This window comes from Manihot esculenta, chromosome 16 (assembly GCF_001659605.2).
Source record: "Manihot esculenta cultivar AM560-2 chromosome 16, M.esculenta_v8, whole genome shotgun sequence".
Classification (NCBI taxonomy): domain Eukaryota; kingdom Viridiplantae; phylum Streptophyta; class Magnoliopsida; order Malpighiales; family Euphorbiaceae; genus Manihot; species Manihot esculenta.
This window is the reverse complement of record NC_035176.2, coordinates 12,289,984-12,298,538: the sequence shown is the minus strand read 5'-3', so window position 1 is coordinate 12,298,538 and position 8,555 is coordinate 12,289,984.

Sequence of the window (8,555 nt, the reverse complement as noted above, 5' to 3'; positions counted from 1 at the left end):
AGCTCTTTGACGAGGGATTACAACTAGAGTTGTCTGGTACAGGTGCGTTGATAGCACAGATGAGAGTGACACCTGTGTTTCTGGAGCAGATAGCTCAGAGACAGCATGAGGACCCTGAGTTGATGAAAATTGCCAGGACTGTTAAGTCAGGCAATAACACAGAGTTTGGATTTGACAGCAAAGGGATCCTTCGTTATGGGAGTCGACTTTGTGTACCAGATAAGGACAGTGTGAAGGAAGACATTATGAGGGAAGCTCATAATGCGAAGTATAGTGTTCACCCAGGAGCTACCAAGATGTATCAGGATCTGAAAAGAGTCTATTGGTGGCCAGCCATGAAGAAAGACGTGGCGCAGTTCGTGACAGCCTGTGAGGTTTGTCAGAGGGTGAAATTAGAGCATCAGAAACCAGCAGGAATGCTTAACCCATTACCGATTCCAGAGTGGAAATGGGAGAACATAACCATGGATTTTGTAGTGGGTTTACCAGTAGCGTCCAACAGGATAGACTCGATATGGGTGATTGTGGACAGACTCACGAAATCTGCTCATTTTCTTCCAGTACGGAGTAACTATTCTGTGGATAAGTTGGCGCAGGTCTATCTGGATGAGATAGTGAGATTACATGGAGTTCCAGTGTCTATAGTTTCAGACAGAGGACCTCAGTTTACCTCCCGCTTTTGGCGGAGTCTGCAAAGTGCGATGGGCACGAGATTGGATTTTAGTACTGCTTTCCACCCACAGACTGATGGACAGTCAGAAAGGACCATCCAGACCATAGAGGATATGCTTCGACTATGTGTGTTAGACTTTGGCGGTTCTTGGAGGCAGCATCTACCTTTGGTGGAGTTTGCCTACAATAACAGCCATCATGCTAGCATTGGGATGGCTCCTTATGAAGCTTTGTATGGGAGGAAGTGCAGATCCCCTGTTTGCTGGGAAGAGGTAGGAGAGAAGGCTCTTGCAGGGCCAGAGTTAGTAGACATTACCAGTAGAATGGTGCCCATGATCAGAGAAAGAATCAGAACAGCTCAGAGTAGACAGAAAAGTTATGCAGACGTTCGCAGAAAACAGTTAGAGTTTCAAGAGGGTAATTGGGTATTGCTGAAAGTGTCTCCAATGAAAGGAGTGGTTCGTTTTGGAAAGAAAGGTAAATTGGCTCCATGGTACATTGGACCCTTTGAGGTGTTGCAGAGGATCGGAAATGTGTCGTATAAGCTGGATTTACCTGCTTCTATGGAGAGGATTCACCCGGTATTTCATGTTTCTATGCTACGACAGTTTGTGTCAGATCCGAATCAGGTTCTGAGTGAGCCTGAGGTGGAGATTCATACAGATCTCACCTATATAGAGCAGCCAGTGCGGATTCTGGACACGCAGATCAGACAGCTAAGGAACAAGGAGATTCCGATGGTGAAAGTTCTATGGAACCACCATAATCTAGAAGAGTGCACATGGGAGACGCGGGAGTCTATGCTCCAGCAGTATCCATATTTGTTTTGAGGTTAGTTTTCTCCGTTTCATGTGTTAATTGTGTGTTTTAGGAACATCCGAGGACGAATGTTCTTAAGGAGGGGAGAATGTAATACCCGGTTAGAGTCCGGCACCGGAATTCCTGTTGTCTGGTGGAATTCGGGGTGTTGGGACTCTATCTAAGGGTAGGAGTTATGTTTTCTAAGTGTCATAAGGTGTGTTATGGGTTACAGTTTTCTAGTTTTGAGTTGAAATGGACCTAAGGCAGTTGAGCCAAGTTCGGCCGCCGAAGGAAAGTTCGGCCGCCGAACGTGCTCCATGTTCGGCTTTCAAGTTTGGCCCCCGAATGTTGCATGGTCTTGCATGTGATTGGGCAGCCGACGATGGGTTGGCCAGCCAGCTGAGTCATGGCTTTTGACAGATGTTGGCCTCAGATTCTTGCCATGAATTAGCCACGTCTTCTATGACTCATCTGTAAGTGTTTTGAGCAGCTCATGCAGGAGTTTGCTCATTTACTAAGTTTTGAAGGGTTTGAAGCAAAAGAGAGTTTGTGAGGGTAAAGAAGAGTTGGTCCGTTTCCCTTGTTCAGTACGTGCATCTTCCTGTTTATAGAGGTAAGGGAAGATCTAAAACCCTGTTTATGTGTTTTGTGCAAGTTTTATGGAAGTTAAGGGAGAGAGATGCATGTTTGAAGTAGTGTTTTTGATGAGTTATGTATGTATACATGTTGATGTGTTATGTTTGTTTTGTTGTTTGGGGTTATTAGCTAGTTTTGGACCCCTGTGAACATATACTGGAGTATATGTGTGGTGAATACGTGAAGGATGCATGTTAGAAAGTGTTCAAAGGAAGGAGGAGATGGTTTGCCGTTGAAGCTGAGTTCTGGATGAACTCAGGTTCGGCAGCCGAAAGTTTATTCGGCCGCCGAACCTCCTGCATGGTGACTTGGTTGCCACAGCTTGCCCCCGAGTGTTTTTGCATGTTCGGCTCTGTTTGGGGGATTCGGCCGCCGAAGGTGCCGCCGAAGGTGCTTGAGTTTCGTCTCTGGAGAGGACATTCGGCCGCCGAACCTGCCGCCGAAAGTGTCCTGTCCAGCTTTTCTTTTGCATGCTTTGCATAGCTAGTTAAGTGAGTTTCAGGGGTTTCTTGGGGAGGTTAATAGAAGTAGTGATACAGTAGTGTGGTCCCTCATTTGAGTCTATCTGTATAGGTACAGACCAGAGGAACCAGAGAGAGCAGCAGTGAGTACTGCTCCAGAGTTTCAGAGCCTGCAGAGTCAGTCAGTCCAGATAGCCGGAGGTGAGTGGAACTAAACTTATGACTTTTAATTGAACCACAAATTGCTTTTAGCATATTTCATGCATCATGTTTATGCCATAGGGTGATTGCATTAGTCCACGAATATGTTGCATTGCATTGTTATTTGATGATGTGAGTAAATGCTGAATGATCCCATAGTCTCAGACAGGAAGTCCAGGAGCCTTTGACTACGCCCTGGCACGTATAGTGAAGTCCAGGAGCCTTTGACTACGCCCTGGCAGGTATAGCAAAGTCCAGGAGCCTTTGACTACGCCCTGGCAATGGTAAGTACAGAGGTGTTATATACACATATACATATATGACAGGAAGATCAGGTGCTCGATTCTACGCCCTGGCACAGAGTTACTGGGACTATGTGGTGACAGGTTTACTCGTGATGTGGCTTGTCTGTGATATGGTGCATTTCATGAGATCATATTTTATTGAGATGTTTTACTGTTCTACTCACTGGGCTATAGAGCTCATCCCACTCCCTTAACCCCAGTTTTGCAGGTTCAGTGTACAGTGTACAGGGACAGTCCAGCAGAGTACAGGAAAAGTAAAGAGATCTGTAATAGCTTAGAGTGGACATGTAATTTAAAGAGATGTAATAGTTGTTGCTTGACCTAGTGACCTAGTGATGTATGTGTTGTACATGATCTGTATATGTATGTATGTTTTTCTGTATGTGAAAACCAGGCTTAACAGGTATGAGATAGCCCATCTAGAGCAAGCTCTAGTCAGGGATACAGAGTACAGAGTACATGAGTACAGAGTACAGAGATAGTGCATGCACAGGTTAAGCCTTGGTTCAGAAAAGAGTTTTATTTTCACAGAATATGTATGATCATGTATGACGTTTACAGGTACACAGAGAGTATAGCAGGCTTGCTACGGGTTCTGGCGGCCTTAAGCCGACCTGAATCCTAGCGCCGGTGACGGTCCATTTTGGGGTCGTTACATTTCACATCATCATCAAGACAGGACTCTATATCCTATCCTAGTTGACATGATTTTTCCTATTGTGCTTGCCCTTCTATGACATCTATGAGCTCGACACACTCTAGGTCCGATCATATGAACCTAGGGCTCTGATACCACTCTGTAACGACCCGAAAACCGGACCGCTATCGGCGCTAGGATTCAGATCGACTTAAGATCGCCGGAACCCGTAGCAAGCCTAACCTACATCCTGTACATCTGATAAAATCCTATAAATGATCATACATTTTCATAAAAACTTTAAACTTTCCATATACCAAGCTTGACCTGTGCATGCACTAAAACTGTAAACATAAAACCCCATACTAGAGCCCTCATCAAATGCTCTAGTGGGTCAACATAACATACATCAAGCTTCGTCCAACATATAACATCATTAAAACATTTCAGTAAGATCATGTACCAAAAGGGATTAACCATACATTAGGGCCAAGCACAATACTAATCCATGAAGCATATCTCTACATAACATTACATTATACCATTTTACATTGCATGTCCACTACTAATATATTACACTTAACACAACCTTCAACCTTGACGACTTCTCGGTCTATCCTGAACCTGCAAACCTGGGGGTTAGGGGAAAGGAGTGAGCTACAAAAGCCCAGTGAGCATAACAGTAAAAACAATTTAATAATCATATGCTTTCATGAAATGCATCATATCACAAACAAATCACATCACGGATGGACTGATCCAAAAATCCCTCTACTCTGTGTCCGGCCCTCGGTAGAGCTCCTCAGGACTTCTATTACATACATAAGCTTTGTGTCCGGCCCTCGGTGGGGCTCCTCAGGACTTCTATTACATAACATGATATCTAGAGGGCTAATGGGTCGTCCTGTTGTCCATCCACACCCACAATAAATAATACAATGCAACATATTCGTGAAATCTAATGTATCAAACCTAGTTCATATACATGATTCATGAACATGCTTAAAACATTTGATTTCTTGAAATAAAAGATTAGTTTAGTTCTACTCACCTCTGGTTGACTCTGAACTAACTCTGAAGCAGCTATCTCACTGCTGATCACCTCAGTTTCTCAGGTCCGATCCTACACAGGTGGACTCAAATGAGGGACCAAACATACTCTAACATGACTCTAAACATTTCCCCAAAAACTCCCTAAAACATCATAAACATGCATGGAAAAACAGGCAAAGGAAGGCTGGGCAGGGGTGATAGAGCATATTTTAGTCCATATTATCATGATCTTATTGATGTTTATTTACACTTTTTCTACCTAATTTTGTGGTTTTAATCATGTTTTGCAGATATTAGGTGTAAGGAGACAATCAAGAGAAAATGCTCTCAAAACTGCCAAAAAGTGCCAAAACTGGAAAAGCCATCTTCGGAAGCACTTTCGGCGGCCGAAAGGCTCATCTAGAACCGAAACTCAACTACCTTTGGAAGCACCTTCAGCGGCCGAAAGTCTCGTCCAGAGCCGAAAGTCACCCATCTTCGGCGGCACCTTCGGCGGCCGAAAGTCTTCTCCAGAGCCGAAAGTCCAGCTTCTGAAAACAAGTTTAGGCGGCCGAAAGTCCCCCCAAACTGCCTCTTCCTTATTCAAGAAGCCAAATCTTGAAGATCACATGTTTCCTACTTCATGCCATGCACATTCAAAATTCAAAGGAGGCTCCACCTTCCTCTTTAGTGCATGGGTGGCAAGGATAATGTGAAGAAGACTTCTTGGACACACTTGGGCAGCAATTAAAAGACCAAAAACCCCTTGCAACTTCACACATGCACATAGAAGGCACATATTAGACCAAGGGCACTTTGGGCAACCTCTAAAAGATGCATGGACACCCAAAAAACCCTAGGCAGCCTCTCAAGACATATTTAAAGGCCTTATGAAGACAAGAAGTGGGAGAATTCATCATCCCCACTCCTCCAAGGTTCGGCCGCCAATCTCCACAAGCTTCCTCCACCGCCGGCTCTTCCTCTTCCATCTTCTTCTCTTATATTTTCTGTTTTGGTTCAGTCATGAGTGGCTGAAACCCTAAATTCTAGTTGAGGATTGGTTGAAACTAAGGTTGTTTAAAGGGTTGTGAGATCTGAACATAAAGTGTTTGCTTTTGGTTTGTTCAATATTTATGCAATTGTGTGCTTAATTCTAAAATTGCTTTGTTGTTTTGATCAAATTGGCCACTTGATTCTTGATTGCAAAGTTAATTGATTGTTAGTTGGGATATTTGTTAGTCCGTAATTGCTGGAAATATTCTGACCTAAGAACACTTGGTGTAAAAACTAAGGAATTGTATGATCTAGCATCATCTTCATGCATTTGGAGTAGCTAGGATTGGATCTCTCTAATTCTTTATGCAATTGACAATTGTTTTCATGCCTAAGGCCCAAGGACGTTCCTTGGCAATTTGTTAATTAGTAATTGATTAGAGGACGTTCCCTAATTGATTTAATCATAAGGAGAGACATGGTGGTGAGAAGCGTTTTCCATCTCCATAACTAATCTATTGAACCAATCAAGAGAACATAAGTTTCAACGATCAATCCAAACAACCAAAGTGGATCCATATCTTCAACTAGACCTTTCTCATATTGATTTCCTCTTTTATTTTAATTACTTGCTGTTTTAATTGCTTTCAATAGTGGTTAGTCAAATCAATTTCAAAACCCCTCTTTTTACTTTATTGCACTTTACTTTTGTTTTGTCCTCAATTACTTGCTTTCAGTTGTGCTATCAGTTGATTCTCTTGGTCTTGTTTGGAAAAATAGATAAGTATTCAATTCTCTATGGATTCAATCCTTTACCACTATCTGCAGTTGTAAGATTGTTGATAACCGTAGAGGTTATTTTTTACCGGCTTTGATAACTGTGAGTCAAGGGGACTTTCGGCGGCAGGTTCGGCGGCCGAAGGTCCCTCCAGATCCGAAAGTCAGGCACTTTCGAGGGCAGGTTCGGCGGCCGAAACTCCCCTCCAGAGCTGAAAGTCCAACTTTCGGGGGCGAGTTTAGGTGGCCTAAAGTTGCCTCCACAGGCAGGTTCGGCGGCCGAACCTGGGTTCTCCAGAATGGCAGAACCCGATTCGGCCTCTCACATTTAGCCTCCCAAAACCCTCCAAACTCATACTCAACACTCAAAAGCATGCATAAACACATTATCAAGCATATAGGGGCATAAAACTAGCCTAAACCCCAACAAACATCACATTAAGCATGACATTTATCATTAACTAATATAAACCCTACATTTTTCAACTAGCCTAAACATGCATCAAAACCCCTTAACCCTTCGTAAAACTTACTTAAAATATAAGAGAAGATGAGGATCTACACTTACCTTTTGAAGATCGAGAGGAGATGCGATCCCAAACTTGGAGATATGGAGGAACGAGCTCCGGGGGTCTCCAAGCTTCAAAACTTTGATCTTAGCTTAAAATCTTCAAAACAAAGGTAAAAACTCATCAAAATCATGAGAGACTTGAAGGAAAAGCACAAGATCGATAAGGGGTGGCGGAGACTCACCTTGCCCAGAAATGGATAGAGAAAACTCCCACTAAAATACAACCCTCAAGAAGAATAAAAATATTTTAATGGGCTAAGATCCATATTTCACCTAATTCTAAGTCAGCTTTGGTATGACACTTAGAATTAAGTTATTTAGGTAGGCAACTCCTTACCAATTACATCTAATGTAACTCTTAGATTATGAGGTGTTGACATTATATGTCAAATTGCATGTTATACCCCATCTAATGCCTTAGGCCCAAAACTGTTTTGATAGCCTAATTAAGCCTAACCAAAATTAAATAAATGAGTAACTATTATTCATCGTATCTTACTAGGATAACCTAAGCACTTTGCTTTGGCAAAACCTGCATTTTGGTGATCTTAGTCTTGATAGGTATTTAATATATGGGTGGCATTAAAACTTAAAATTTTAGAGTCAGGGTTCAACTTTTAATTTTAATTATTTTGTCTTGCATATATATATTATAGCATCCTATATGCATATATATATATATATATATATATATATATATATATATATATATATATATATATATATAGACAATAATGCATAGTATCTCATACTAATATATGACAAAATAATAAAATATAGTCATTTAAATCTGATTTAAAGACTAAAAGAAAATAATTTTAAAATTTATTTTCTCATTTAAATTTTTTTTATTATAAGGGTAAAATTGTAATTTAGGGCATCTTCTTCTTCCTCAGGAAGAAGCCCTTGCCGCCGCCAAGAAATCAGTGGCCCGCCGGTCGCTCCACGGGCCTGCGCATGGTAGCCACACCATGCGAGGCTTCATCCGCTATCACCCAGCAAGTGCGCGGCATGCATGCGTCATTGGCCATAGGGACTCAAAGCCTATTGTCGGACGTCATCAGGCTGTTCGCCATATGCTCCAAGAGTTGCAGATTATCTTCCACGATTTTCACGAAAAATCTCCTTTTTTTTTAATTATTTGTTTATTTTAATTTTTTTAACAAAAATTAAAATTATCTAAATGATCCAATCATTCATCAACAATTATCATGCCATTCTAATAAACATATATCGCATATATAATATCAATCATGGCATAATTAATTTAAACGAAAAGCACAACCTGACTCTGATACCACTGTTGGGAAATCCCGAGATTATTGCAACTCAAATTGTGCAGCAGAAAAATAAAAATCTCTGATTTCCTTTCCCAGAATCCGAGTGCTTCGTTTATTTCATAAGAAAGATATGAGACTAACCTATTAATCTCGTCAAGAAGATATAATGCCGGACTAATGGTGCTGCTT